Consider the following 15,647-nt stretch of genomic DNA (forward strand, 5'->3'; position numbering starts at 1 on the left):
AGATCTGAAAAATGTGCCAGGATGCTTGAAAAGTATCGAAGAGTGATTACGGGATTTAAAGACAATGTGTCACACAGAGAAAAGAACACAGTTGAAGAATCAGAAGTCTTAAGCTCCAGCTGGGGCTCTGCCAGTTACTAAGCACACTGGGCAAACTACCAAATTCTCTGGAGTCTCGAGTCTAGACCCAACTCTGCAAAGAGTCATGAATACTTTGCCTATTGGCCTCCAAATAGTGTTCGGACAATCAAGTGAGATCAAAATATGTGGAAGTAAACCTCAGGTGACTGCATAAATCAAATATGTTTTAGTAAGGGATTATTTATTTATGGCTGGTCATAGAGCTCAAGGGTTAACAGAATAATCAAATATACTCCACTTTGCAAATAAGAGAACTGGTGTCCAAAGCAGTTAAATGACATGATTAAGATCACAAAGCTAGTCAATGGCAGAAGTGGGACACAAACTCAGGGCCCCTGATCTGCTGCCCTTTAAGTCCCGTGTTTCAGGTAAATTGAACAAGAGAGAGAGAAAGGGGTAGCTTGTCCCCAGTTCTCCAGTGCCATTTAAGAAACATCACAGGGTCAACATTTCTCAGTTTCAATGCTCTTGGGCCCAAGTAGATCAACAATGGACTATTTTCATTTTTAACTCAAGTCTGAATCTGCCAGGGTCATGATGGCATCGTCCATTTCTATCTTACAGGTTAATACTGCTCTTAAACTTACTAATTTTTGCTCATTAACATGAATGAGCTGGAAGAACTTCTCTATGAATACAAGTTGGCAGAAATCTAGACCTAGAATGACCTTGGGGTTCATGTAATCAAAACCTTTCATTTTTATGGATTAGCTCCAGCAATATAAAGATTTATCTGGGTCATGTAGCTCAATGGCAACTTTTATTGATAAAAATCTGCAATGTATTTGTTTTCTTGACTCATTAAGTATGGCTTAATTACTGTAACTATTTGTGTGCAATAGTTTCCATATTTCACAAACCTAAGAAGTGTATCTTTGAATCTAAAACAAGATAAAAGCACAAGTAGTAAAAAACCAACCTTATGGATAGCCGTGAATATTTTAACATACTGCATACAATATACAAAATTCAGTATTAAATAAGAATATATTGTATCCATGGAAATCATCACAAGCATAGTTTAAAATCATAGAATAACCAATTTAATATGAGATATCAACTCATCAGACAATATACATCTACATTTCAGTAAGTACCAAAAAGTTCTTCGATAAAATTTCAAAACCCTCTCATTTTTTAACCATGTATCAAATCATATTGGAATGAATCTTACTTGAGTTTAAGGTGTTGGAAAAAAAACATTTCCAGAGACATAAGCTTAAGTGTGAAATATTAGGTCATACCCATTATCATTGAAAGAAAAATAAATATGCCCACAACCATCATTTTAATAGATTTCTTGAAATTCTGATCAATATATTTAAGCAGACCAATTTAAGCAAAATTAAACAATACAAATGTTAGGAGGCAGGAAACCAAGTCGGTACTTTCAGGCATTGTAATTTTAAACCCCAAAGACAAATCACCTGGAAAACTCTTAGGGTTAAATATAACAGGTAGCAAAGTGAACATATAAGCAACACAAATAAAAATATTAAGTTATTTTCTACAAACCCCCAGTAACTAGCTTGATAAATAATAACAGATCTGATTTCAAATATTCATGACTTTAACACTGTCTCCTATTAATAACTGGCTTCTAAATCAACCATTCCACTGAGTCAAGGTAATATTAAAGTCATTAATTATTTTTCAGCTGCTAAATCTATTTCAACTTTTTCATTCATTATTCATTCCTTCATCGAGTACATATTTTTATTAATTACCAACAAACCTTTTTCGTTCACCCCTACTCCTTTCTTGTCTACCTGCTACACTGTCCGCTTTGAAATCTTTCTAAATACGGATAAAATCACACCACTTCCCTTCCCTCTTTAAACCCACCGTTACCCAATGCCCACACAAGAGAAAACAGGTCTATATCTACTGCAGACTAATGAGCCCTCATTCACATACTACAGTTAGGCCACAGTGTAGTTCACATCATTTCATCTTTAGGTCATGCTCTTCTAAATCTGTATGCCTTCGCATTTTCAGTTTTCTTCCCTTAAGACAAGTGCTCCCCTTCATCTAGCTGTCTGTCAGCCTCCTAAACTCACTTAAAGTGTAACGCTCTCTCCTGGCAACTTGTAACCTGTCAGGGATCCATGGCTTGTATGACTGAGCACTGCACACTGCATTCCTCCTGGCTAACCACCATCTTTTGTCAGTTTCCTTATCTGCAGTCCTAATAGATACAAGCTCCTTAATTTTATCTATTTTCAACCTTCTAATTTCTACTGCATTCTGAAATGTAGTAGACACCAATAAATCTTTGCTAAACATTGAGTGAACAACCTTAAAAAAGCTACAACAAATTATGTAAGTATCTAAAACACCAAATAAAATTTATTTTATCTTCCTTGATAGGGAAGATGAATTACTTTATAAAAGATTTACAAGATATAAGTTAAAATCCTAACAAGTTGTTATAGGATTAATATTTCAAGTACAGAGGTGCCTGACTGACTTGGTTAAGTCTTTCACTCTTGATTTCCACTCAAGGAGGGTGGAGCCTGTTTAAAATTCTCTCTTTCCCTGTGCCCCATCCCCACTCATTGGCACATATGTGTGCAAGCACTCACCTCTCAAAAAATTTTTTTCAAGTAAAACTGGGTAAATAAGTCAAAATATGTAAGACTTTTTAAAAGGAGAATTAGGAGGAAAATATATCAGAATATTAAAAATCTATACAAACTAAAGCATTATTGTCCTGGCAAAATAGAAGTAGTAGTTCAACAAAATTAGCTAAGTAACAAAACCTTATACTTAACAATTCAACAAATAAGGAAGGATGGGTTGTTATCAAAGACAAAGAGACATACTGGTCAATAAATGATGCTTAGAACATAGGTCAAACATCTGAAATATTTTTATATCCGTATCTCACACATAGTCCATGAAGTTCCAAATGTATTAAATAATATATGGAAAAACAAGTAGAAATAGAATATTTATTAACCCTATGGAATAAGAAGATACATTTATAGTTAGAGGTTTTGTTATGCTTGTTTAGTGTTTTTGTATATAAAAACAAAAAGAGGGGACTTGGGGTGGCTCAGTCAGTTAAGCATCCAATTGACTCTTGTTTTTGGCTCCATTCATGATCTCACAGTTCTTGAGATCAAGCCCCACATGGGGCTCCATGCTCTGTGTGGAGCCTGCTTTGGATTCTCTCTACCTCTATCTCTGCCCCTCCTGGCTCATGCTTGCATGCTCTCTCTCAAAATGATTATTTTAAAAAATAAAACCAAAAAGAAAATGAAATATGTTTACTAAAAACATGTATGTTAATGTTTAGTACATAAAGAACTCAGAGCTCTCTAAAATGTTGAGCCTAATACACCCTTAAATTGGTCAACAATGTGACTAGATGATTCACAAATTAGAATACATGAACAATGATCAACTTATTAAAATGGTCTCAGATTATAAAAATTTCTCATGATCAGTATATTTTAATCATATTAAAATAATACCAAACACTGATGTCATTAATCTAATACTGATACATGGTTGATGATAGTGAAAACTAATAGAATTTTTAGAAAAATTTTAGTCATGTCTAGCAAGTAGGCTCTGTTTTGAAGAAAACTTTTTTTAAGTTGATGCTTAAGAAATTATTTTTGTTATGGATTACACACCCTCAATTTAATATGTTAAGGTCCTAACCCACAGTGTCTTTATAAGGAGACATTTGAGAGCACCTGGGTGGCTCAGTCAGTTAAGTGTCTGACTGCGGCTCAGGTCATGATCTCACTGTTTGTAGGTTCAAATCCCACATCTGGCTCTGTGCTGATAGCGCAGAACCTAGAGCCTGTTTCAGATTCTTTGTCTCCTTGTCTCTCTGCCCCTCCCCAGCTCATAGTCTGTCTCTCTCAAAAGTAAACAAACTTTAAAAAAAATAGAAAAAAAAAAGACATTTGGAGACAGGTGCACACACAAGAAAAACACCATCTGAAGATCACAGCTCTGCTGCCACAAGCCAAGGAACTATATAGCAGATGCTAGGACAGAGGCCTGGACAGACCCTTCCCTAGAATTTTCCCAGGAAGCATTGCCCTGTCAGCATACCTTGGTCTCATACATCTAGCCTCCAGACTGTGAGACAATAGATTTCTACCATCCTAAGTCACTCGGTGTATGGTACTTTGTTAATTTAGCCCTAGGAAACTAACATAACTTTAAGTCATAAAGAAAAAAATCATGTGTAAAGATCTGCACCATTATTTACAGAAAATGATATATGATAAGTATAGACATATGGGTTGAAAATTATGTTTTATGACCTTGATTCAATAATTTATGACCCTTAAAATAAACACAATTACTATATAAAAATATAGGAAATGTTTATGGTGTATGTACATAAATACTTGTATAATATAGGTATATATTACATATACATATGTATAATTACATATTCATTATACCTGTTACATATTTGTATCAGTAAACGCACATGTGCGTATACACACACACACACACACACACACACATTCACTCACTCAGAATGGCTTTGTACCCTGACACATTGCCTTTTGTTACACATGTTGATGTTTTTGCTTTGTCTGATTAAACCTCTGTAATTACACAACAAAGAAAAACTGTAACAAACAAATTCTGTTGTTACATGCTGGATACTCCTTATAAGGTTGTTCCCAATGCTCCTTATCTCAACAGTGTTATCACTGCACAATAAAGTCATTTTGCACTTCAGTGACTTAATGTTAATTTAAGACCACAATGTATCCCCCTACTTTACAGCGAAAACTCCTCTATAAATAAGATTACGATGGGGATCCAGTGACTGTACATTGTTTAATGTCTCAATACTCCACAAACTTGTTTTAAAAAAATTTAGCTTATAAAATATTTACTAGGTGAGTATCACTATTTTACTCAACCATGCTGCATAGGAACCTAAAAAACTAAAAGCTAAAGCTTATAGGAAAATCTGTAATTTAAGTGCGTCTCCTGAGTATGAAAAACCCATCAGTGTTTCTCATGTGAGCATGCTTGAGAAGGAAATTTAAATGTGATTTAAGTCAACATATGACCTTCTGAGCACTCACTTTTCCTTCATACATAAGTGAAATAAAAGGGTTTGGTTAGTGTATAGGTAAAGCTTCTAGCTCTAAATTCTAGGATTTTGTTTCTCTAGGTGTAATTCATTTTCAGTGTTATATTTCCTCACCAGTTATCACCAAAAATATTAGTACCTACCACCTAAATCTGAGATATTTATAATTACTTCATGATTTAAAGTAAAAGTAAAAATCATGTTTTCTCTCTTGGTATTTTATCCTTGTTATAAAACACTTTTAATTTTTTTAAAAAATTTTAACATGTTTTATTTATTTCTGAAAAAAAGAGAGGCAGCGTGAGCAGGGGAGGGTCAGAGAGAGAGGGAGACACAGAATGCAAAGCAGGCTTCAGGCTCTGAGCTAGCTGTCAGCACAGATCCCTATGTGGGGGTCAAACCCACAAACTGTGAGATCATGACCTAAGCTGAAGTCGGATGCTTAGCTGACTGAGCTACCCAGGTGCCCCAAGACACTTTTTAAAGAAAATTTGAACTTAAGATTTCAAAATGCATAAGGAATCTGAGTTCTGGAGGCCTATCTAGCTTAGCAATTTCCCTAAACTTCTTTGTTCTAATGTCCTTCTTTGCCCTCGGACCCTTCAAGGATCGTGTAAATCTCCCACTAGTGATAACATTGTTCAGTATCCACTTTGGAAATAAGTTTGCTTTATTTGCCAGCATATCAAAATACATATGACTTTTGAAACATGTATACCATGCCTGAAAGTCATGAGATGAGAGCTGAACAGTCCAGAGAAAAATGTATGTTATAATTAGGGGATTGCTGAGTTGCCATTAACCTTTACAGAGTGCTTACTATGTGCTAGATATTCTGCAGAGCACTTTATCTGCTCTTTTATTGAATCTTGGCAACTGTCTTGTGAGGCTATCAATATTCATTAGATCTTGCCACACCAGAGGAAATCCTTTGTCTGGCTCTCATTTCGGGTACAATTCTGGATATAATAGAGTGGATGCTGGGTGAGAGATTCACGTTCATATCTCATACACTTTTCTGTTCAGTTATGGGCGGGGGGGTGGCGTAACCTGAAAAACTGAGTCACAGTGACAACACAATATGTAAGGATATATGAAATGTATGAACATGTTGATATCGGAGCAAGGAGAAAAGATCTAACTCTGTAGCCAGAGAGGACTTTGGGTTTGTAAACAATTCATGGGGATAAGGATTTATGAATGGGTGTTTGTCAGTTGAATGAAGGCATTCTTAGAAGGGAAAATTTTTGCAAGGACTTTGAAGCTTTAGGGAGTATGGGGCATTAGGAACTGAAATGTGGGACTATGACAGTAAAGAATTATAAGAAATAAAGCATAGATGGGTATGATTTATTGCTTAAAAATCTTGATCTATTCCACTAAGCAATCTAAATTATACTCAAAGTGTAATGAATAATAGTTTGTTTTCAAGCAAGAGACTGACATGTGACATGATCAGAATTTTCTTTGATTTTAAGGATCTAATCCAGTCCTCTCGACAATAAAGCAGAAAAGGATGATATGGGAAGATTCTGCTCTCTGGCCCACCTATACCACAATTCTACACACACGCACAAATGCAATTTAACAATTTTTTAAAAGTAATCTCTACACCCAAAATGAGGCTTGCACTCATGATCCTGAGATCAACAGTCACATACTTCACCAACTAAGCTAGCCAGGTACCACAACTATATAGTAATGTTAAATATATTGTATACTTGAAAATAATCTAACACCGTGTGTCAACTATACTCACAATTTTATTTACAAAACTTTAAAACCTAAGCTTAAAACAAAAACGTAATCCCCAAATCCCCACAAATGAAGTAGCAACTCAAAACTAATAGTGAATGACAAAGACCAAAATAGCTCTCAGGGACATTGGAACAATTTATTCATTCAGCAAATGATGATCCAGTGACCTCTAAATGCTAGGCACTGTGCTAGGGACTAGGGAAACAATACTTGAAAATAAAGGTAAGTATCACCATTCTTCATAGAACTATAGAACTGTAGTGGTAAGCCCACACAGCCTATTCTGTGTACAATTAACTCAAGCTTTTATTTTATTATTTAAAATTTTTTTAATGTTTCTTTATTTTTGAGAGACAGAGCACAAGCAGGGGAGGGACAGAGAGGCAGGGATAAACAGAACCCGAAGTAGGCTCCAGGCTCTGAGTTGTCAGCACAGAGCCTACGTGGAGCTTGAAACCACAAACCATGAGATCATGACCTAAGCCTAAGTCAGATGCTTAACCAGCTGGGCCACCCAGGCGCCCCAAAGCTAAAACTTTTAGAGCTACCTGAATAAAACACTGAGTTAACATAATGTCAACACTTAGAATATAAATCCATGAGATAAAAACTAGGAGAATGTTGAAACAATGAAGAAATTTCCCATCTACCCAAAAACATAAATGGAAACAATTTACTCATTATTAAAGAAACCTTGGGCCTATACCAACTGTGGGTTCAGAATTCACATCAAACTAAAATATGTTTGCTGTTTTCACAATGAATACTGCTAAACATTGATGATGCACCTGACCACAAAAGAAACCTCAATATATTCCATAAAAGTGGCACCATCAAGAGCAATTAAATAAGAAAATCAACAGTGGGTTGGCAATTTAAAACCATCACCACCACCAACAAATAACTATGGAAATATAAACATTCCCTAATGTGATATGGGTAGGAAGAACACAGACAGTAGCAATTATGAAATATTTATAACTAAACTAATACTAAACATACATCTACACATACACGCATGAACTTCTGAGACCTGTTTTGATAGGAGGTTGACATCCTTAAGTGTTTTAAACGTAATTTAAAAACTAAAATAGACAAAATAAAAATTCAACTCAAGAAACTAATAACAATCACAGAATAAAAATCAGGATAATAAAGATGCAAAATAATTATGTAAAATTATTTTCTGAAAAATATATAGAAGTATAAAATGATATTTCATTGTGGTTTTGATTTACATTTTCTTGATCCTGAGTGATGTTAAGTATCCTTTCACGTGCTGTTGGCCATCTATATGCCTTTCTTTGGAGAAAGGTCTTTCAGGCCCTCTACCCATTTTTAATTGGAATTTTTTTGGTGTTGAATTGCAGGAATTTAATATTTTTGAGAGAGTGAACAAGCCAGCAGAGGAGGTGCAGAAGGCAGGGTGGGAGGACACAGAGTATCTGAAGCAAGCTCTGTGCTGACAGCAGAGAGCCCAACACAGAGCTGGAACTCACAAAGCTGAGCAGAAGTTGGATGCTTAACCAACTGAACCATGCAGGTACCCAGGATTATAGGAATTCTTTATACATTATGGATATTAACCCTTAGCAGGTATATAATTTGCAAATATCCTCTCCCTTTTAGTAGGTTATGTTTGTGTTTTGTTGATGGTTTCCTTTGCTGTGCAAAAGCTTTTTATTGTGATGTAGTCCCAATAGTTTCTATTTGCTTTGGTTTCCTCTGTCTTAAGTGACAGATCTTTAAAAAAATGCTACTATGGCTGATGTCAACAAAATTACTGCCAGCGTTCTCTTCTAGGAGTTTTATGGTTTCGGGTCTCACATTTAGGTCTTTAATCCATTTTGAGTTAATTTTTGTGTATGGTGTAAGAAAGTGGTCCAGTTTGATTATTTTGCATGCAGCTGTCCAGTTTTCCCAACACCTTTTTTTGAAGAGACTACCTTTTTCCAATTATACATTCTTGCTTCCTTAGCCATAAACCGACCATGTAAGCACGGGTTTACTTCTGAGCTCCCTATTCTGTTCCATTGATCTAGGTGTGTATTTTATACTACGATCAAAGAGACAAGAAATAACTAGCATTGGTGAAGATGTAAAGAAAAAGGAATCCTTGAGTATTGTTGATGGAAATGGAAACTGGTACAGCTGCTGGGAAAACAGTAGGGAAGTTCCTCAAAAAATTTAAAGTACCATATGATTTAGTAATTCCACCTCTCAGGGTTTATCCCAAGAAAATGAAAAGATGTATGCATCCTTAGGTTCACTGTAGTATTATTTACAATAATACGGACAACTGAAAGTGTCCACAGATACGTGAATGCACAAAGATGTTCACACACACACACACACACACACACATACACACACAGAGGATTATTACTCAGCCACAAAATAGGAGGAGATATTGTCATTTGTGACAACATAGATGGACCTAGAGGGCAGAAGGCTAAGTGGAATGAGTTAGACTGAGAAAGAGAAACATGATTTCATCTTACGTAGAATCTAAAAAAACAAAGCAAACAAACAAACAGAAAGCAGAATCAGACCTAGAATACCGAGAGCAAACTGATGGTTGCCAGAGAGGAGAAAGGTGAGGGGATAGGTAATATGACTGAAGGGGAGTAGGAGATACAGGATTCTTCCAGTCACGGAATGAGTAAGTTATGGGGATAAAAGGCGTGGCATACGGAATATATTCAATGATGTTTTCATAGCATTGTATGTTGACTTGTCATAGCTATTCTTGTGAGGAGCATAGCATATGGAGTTTTTTAATCACTATGTTGTACACCTGAAACTCATGTCAAATTATGAAGTATACTCAAAAAAGCTATGAAATAAAGAACACTTATTTAAAGCATTAAATCAAAGTATAATTCTTTACCAAGACTGGTTAAGACGAGGGAAGGTACATAGGAACAGTATCATTATGTAAAAAGGATGTAACTGAAGATTCAGCGGAAACTTTTAAAAATTTACAGGTATGCTATAAACATCTTCAAGTCAATTAATGCTAAAACCAGAAGGTAATTTTCCAAAAGCATTATTTTAGTACGAAATTTCTAAAAGATATTACTCACATTTATACAAAAATATAGAAAACTAAAACTATTACTAAGGAACTTTAATCATCAGGAAAATCTTCCCCAAAAGAGAGTATCAGATGATTTTTTAAAGCTTTATCAAGTCTGTATGAAATAAATTTGTCTATCATTGGTATTACCTAAATATAAAAGTAAATTGAACACACAGAATGCAAGCAGAAAGAAATGTACATTTTCTGAGGCTAGTAGAAGTTTGCTTATATGTAATATACATATATATTATATATATAAAGATAATATGCATCTCATTGGAGTTCCAGAAAACAAGAGGAAGAGGAAGAGGATTCTGAGTCTACTCAAATTGCTGTAACGAAATACTAGAGACTGAGTAGCTTAAACAACAGACATTCTCAGAGTCCTGTAGAGTGGAAAGCCCAGGATCAAGTTGCTATCAAATTTGATTCTTGGTAAGGGCTCTTTTACTGGCTTGCAGAGGGCCACCTTCTCACTGTATCTTCCNGGGCGTTTTCCTATTCTGAAAAGAACTCTGAGCCCACCACTGGGCCCTACCCTCAAGACCTCAGCTAAACCTAAGTAACTCTCAGAGGTCCCACTTTCAGATACAATCACATTGGGAGTTAGAGCTTCAATATTTTAATTTTGAGAAGGCACCAACATTCAGACTGTCACAGAGCTGAAAATGTATTTGTTAAAAAAAAAAATGACTCAAAAATTCTCTAAGTTGGGCAAAAATTAAAACACAAATCTGCAGAATAAGCTGAGTAAATCATGAACAGGACAAAATCAAAAATTCATTTCAAGATACATCACGAACTCCTGAAAACCAAGAGCAAAGAAAAAAATGTTAAAAGCACTAAGACAAATGGTACATGATCCATAGGGAAGAAAAAGTCTGAATGAGGATGGATTTCTTAACAGAAACCATAGAGGCAGAAAGAGACGGCATAACACTTTTCAAATGTTTAGAGAAGAAAATGATCAACCCAAGATTCCATGTTCAGTGCAAATATATCTTCAGGAATTAAGTGGAAATCAGGACATTCTCAGATGAAGGAAAACCATGAGACTTTATAACCAGCCATCTTATTTTAAATGGATGTCTAAAGAAAATTTTCTGAGCAGAAAGGAAATGACAAAAGAATCTTGAAACATCTGGAAAGGAGAATGAATGTTAAAAGCAAAACTATGTATTTATATAATATGGTTTCCTTGTCCTCTGGAGTTTTCTGCATTATGTTTGATGGTTGAAATAAAAATTTTAACACTAACTGATTTGGTTCTTAAAGTATACAGAGGAAACATTTAAGACAATTTTACTTTAAATGTGAGGGAATAAAGGGATACAGTGTTATAGAAGGTTTTTGCACTGGACTTGAACCAGGAAAATGTATACAACAGGCAACTTGATCAGTTTTGTATATGTAATATGTAATAGGCAAATTAATGGCCCCCAGAGACAACCATGTTATAATTCTTGGAACCTTAATATTTTATTTAACATGGAAAAAAGAAATTAGCAAACTTAATTCTATCTGCAACTTTAATGAACTGACTATAATATTGGAATATTATCCAGGGTTATCTGGTGGGTTCAGTGTAATCAGAAGGATCCTTAATATCGAAGAGGTAGGTAGCAGAGTGAAGTCAGAGTGATGCGGTACTAAAAAGCTCAATACAGAGTTGCTGGTTTTGAAAGTAGACATACATTTTTTAGCTCACAGAACATTTACATCTAAAAGCTGGAAAACTGAAACAGATTCTTCACTAAGCCTCCTGAAGGGAATACCGCTGTACTGATACCTTGGCTTTATTCCACTCAATCTTTAGCAGACCTTTCTTCACTTTCAGAATTTTAAGAAAAAAATTTGTGTTTCCGCTTGTGGCAATTTTTTAAGAAAGCAATAAAATACTTAAACATAATTTAATACCTAGAGTAGCCACTAAAAAAGCTATACAAAGAGATACACTCAAATTTAAAATTTACAAGTAACCTATAGAAATGCAGACAAGTTAGAGAATGAACCCAAAGAAAACAAACAGAAGACAAAGAATAAAATGGCACATTTAAGCCTTATCAATAATTGCATCGGGGTGCCTGGGTGGCTCAGTCAGTTGAGTGTCTGACTTTGGCTCAGGTCATAATCTCAGTTTGTCAGTTCAAGCCATACATCAAGGTCTCTTGCTGTCAGCACAGAGCCCACTTTAGGTCCCCTGTCTCCCTCTCTCAAAAATAAACATTTACAAAATACTACTTGCATTAAGTGTAAATGATCTAAATTTATCAAATAAACAGGGCACCTATTTTGCTCAGTTGGTTAAGCATCTGAGTCTTGATTTCAGCTCAGGTCACAACCTCACAGTTTGTGGGAATGATCCCTGTGTTGGGCTCTGCACTGACAACACATAGCCTGCTTGGGATTTGTGCTCTTTCCCTCTCTCACGGTCCCTCCCCTGCTTGTGTGTGCTTTCTCTCAAAGTACATAAACTTAAAGTAAGTTCAGCAAATATAAAAACCTTAACAGAAGGGATAAAAAACACCCTTATCTAAAAAAAGACTTATTTTATAGTCAAGACTGTGATATCAGTAGATAGAATGAAACAACGATTAATGAAACAGAATAGAGAATCCAGTTAAAGACCCATACAACTCATTTTTTTACTAAGGATGCAAAGCAACTCAGTGGAGGATAGACTTTAACACTTGACGCTAGAGCAGCTGGATATTTATGAGCAAAAACACCATCCTCAATCTAAACCTCATAGTTTATGCAAAAATTATCTCAAAATTAACCATATATTTAAATATAAAACTTAAGATTATAAAAATCTTAACTCAGGAGAAAGTCCAAGACAAAAACCTCGGAGTAGAGTTTTTAATCATGAGATCAAAAAAGAAAAAAGTCAGGAGTTTGATCTTAAAATTTTTTATCTTGCAAAGCACCTGTGAAAAGGATATAGAGAAAAGCTACCAATTGAAGGAAAAGATTTGCAAACCATATATTCAACAAAAAACTACTACCTGTGATTTCTAAAGAACTCTAAAATCTCAACAGCAAACCACCACCTTATATACACAATTAGAAAATGGTCAAAAGATGTAGAGACATTTCACTGAAGAAGACATATGAATGACAAGTACATCAAAAGATGTTAGTAGCACTAGATATTCAGGAAACACCAACTGGAGGCATAATAAAATATGTCTATCTACCTTTAGAACAGTTAAATAACACATTGACAATACCAAAATCTAGAAAGTATGCAGTGAAACCAGCTCTCTCATACATTGTCTGTGGGACACAGGCGCCTGGGTAGCTCAGTTGGTTGAACATTCGACTTCAGCTCAGGTCACAATCTCACTGTTCCTGAGTTCAAGCCCTGCGTTGGGCTCTGTGCTGACAGCTAGGAGCCTGAAGCCTGTTTCAGATTCTTTGTCTCCCTCTTCCTCTCCCTGCCTCCCCCTTTCTCTCCCTCCCTCCCTCCCTCCCCCCAAAAATAAAGAACATGTAAAAAATTAAAAAATAAAATACAGTAACTCTCAAATAGTTTGATAATTTCTTAAAGAATTAAATGTACCTCCAGAATACAGCCAGCATTGTCACTCCTAGGCATTTATTCTAAAAAAATTAAACATCCACACAAAAACTTACAAATGACTGTTCTTAACAGCTTTATTTTAATAGCCCCAAACTGGAAATAAAAATGTTCCTAAATAGGTGAAAAGTTAAACTGTGATACCTCCCTATCAAGGAATACTAATCAGCAAAAGAAATATACTGATACCACATCTTAAATCTTTAATCTTAAATCTTGTATACCTTGACAAAAGGTATACAAATGACAGAAATTTTGGAATTCCATGTATGTAAAACTATACAGATGGATAACAGATTAGTGGTTCCCAAGGGTGTTATGCAAGGTTCAACAGGGAAAGGAGAGGTCAGAGAGAGTACAGAGGGATAGCACAAAGCATGATGGAATAGTTCTGCATTTGAATTGCAGTGACAGTTACACAATCTACATGTGACAAAATGCCAAATATATATACACACGGTACAAGTGTCAAATTCCTGGTTTTTACATTGTACTCTACTTATTTAACACCTAACCTTTGGGGGAAACTGAGTGAAGGGTATGTTTGATCTCTATAGTATCTTTTCAAAATCCTGTTAGCCTCTAACATTTTTCATTAAGCAATTTAAAAATTTGTGTTAAAAATGAGTTATTTTTAATCAAAACCTAAAAGCTCTCCGCTTTAAAAGACACCATGAAAAATAAACAGGCACAAACTGAGCAAAACCATTAAATTAGGACTACCATTTACATATATGTACATATGTATACTTAGTTATAGAAGTATACCTACATTTATAAATTTCATTTAGTTATAAAATTGTAACTAAACTAGTAGATAACCCAATTTAAAGTCAGACAAAAAATTTGCTGAGATACTTCACAAAAAAAAAATGCATGAACAGTCAAAAAGTACAATGAAGATATATGTCATCAATAGTAATTGGGGGAATAAAATTTAAAACCACTATTAGATACTATGACATATACTGCAAAATGGTTAAAATTAAAGACTGACAATAACAAGCATTGATAAGTATGTGAAGCAACTCAAACTTGCTACCCTGAGAATATAGAATGTTATGATCACTTTGGAAAACAGGTAGTTATTTCTTAAAAATTTAAATATACACATACACATATGTATATGTGTGTTATGTTATTTCATTTATATATTGTCATAACACCAAGCATAAATTATCAAGAATAGGAATAATACATTTATCACATCAGAAGTAAAGAAACTAAAGAGCAGGACAATCCATTTCCAACATACAGCAGATGATTAGCTTAGCCTCCATGGAAGAATTTGAAGAAAAACAACCCAGCAGAAAAATTTCATGTTGAACTGCATTTCCTAACAGGAAATTAACATGGGATAAGGTGCTAAAACTCTTCAGCTATGAGCATTTTGCAATTTAATATTAAGCATGGATATATTATTTCACAACCACTGGAATGGAGAAAAATGAAATATCTGAGACTGTCATGTTCTTATGGATGGAAAGTTTCATGAAGTACTGTTAAAAACTTGTATGACCACTTGTGAAATGCAATCAGTTTCTAGGAAGGTTGAAATTTTCTCACCCTACTGCCCAACAAATTTTTCGGTATATAACATAAACAAAGTCTTACACTTACATAGATTACATATTAAAAGTTGTTTACCACAGCATTATTTGTAATAGGAAAAATATGATTATAGTATCCCATATTAACAGAATTTTGATATGCTTATATAGTGAAATACATTATATTGAATTAATTAGACCAACTGGGATCAAGGTGGGTAGTTTTTAAGAACCTAACATGGAGTTTAAAAAGTTGCAGAATCACCTAGTATGGAGTGCTCGCTTCGACAGCACATATAGTAAAATGGGAATGATACCGAGAAGATTAGCATGGCCTCTGGTAAGGAAGACAGAATTAAGTAGGATGGCATCATTTTAGTAATGGATAGGAAAATTTAACATATCCTCGAAGAGTTTAAAATTTTTTTTTATAGTGACTGTCCATAAGAA

The 15,647-nt window shown here is 34.8% G+C and overlaps 1 protein-coding gene and 1 non-coding gene across 3 annotated transcripts in view; one reads left to right on the top strand and one right to left on the bottom strand.

Moving 5' to 3' along the window:
• Positions 1-15,647, bottom strand: part of UNC13C (unc-13 homolog C) — a 558,456-nt gene that overhangs the window by 454,295 nt on the left and 88,514 nt on the right. The gene's annotated exons all lie outside the window — the stretch shown is intronic.
• On the top strand, positions 15,473-15,574 carry LOC144231999 (U6 spliceosomal RNA). Its single transcript, XR_013335281.1, has one exon. It is a non-coding gene; the product is annotated as a U6 spliceosomal RNA (small nuclear RNA).

This window comes from Crocuta crocuta, unplaced genomic scaffold, assembly GCF_008692635.1.
Source record: "Crocuta crocuta isolate KB4526 unplaced genomic scaffold, BGI_CrCroc_1.0 scaffold102, whole genome shotgun sequence".
Lineage (NCBI taxonomy): Eukaryota > Metazoa > Chordata > Mammalia > Carnivora > Hyaenidae > Crocuta > Crocuta crocuta.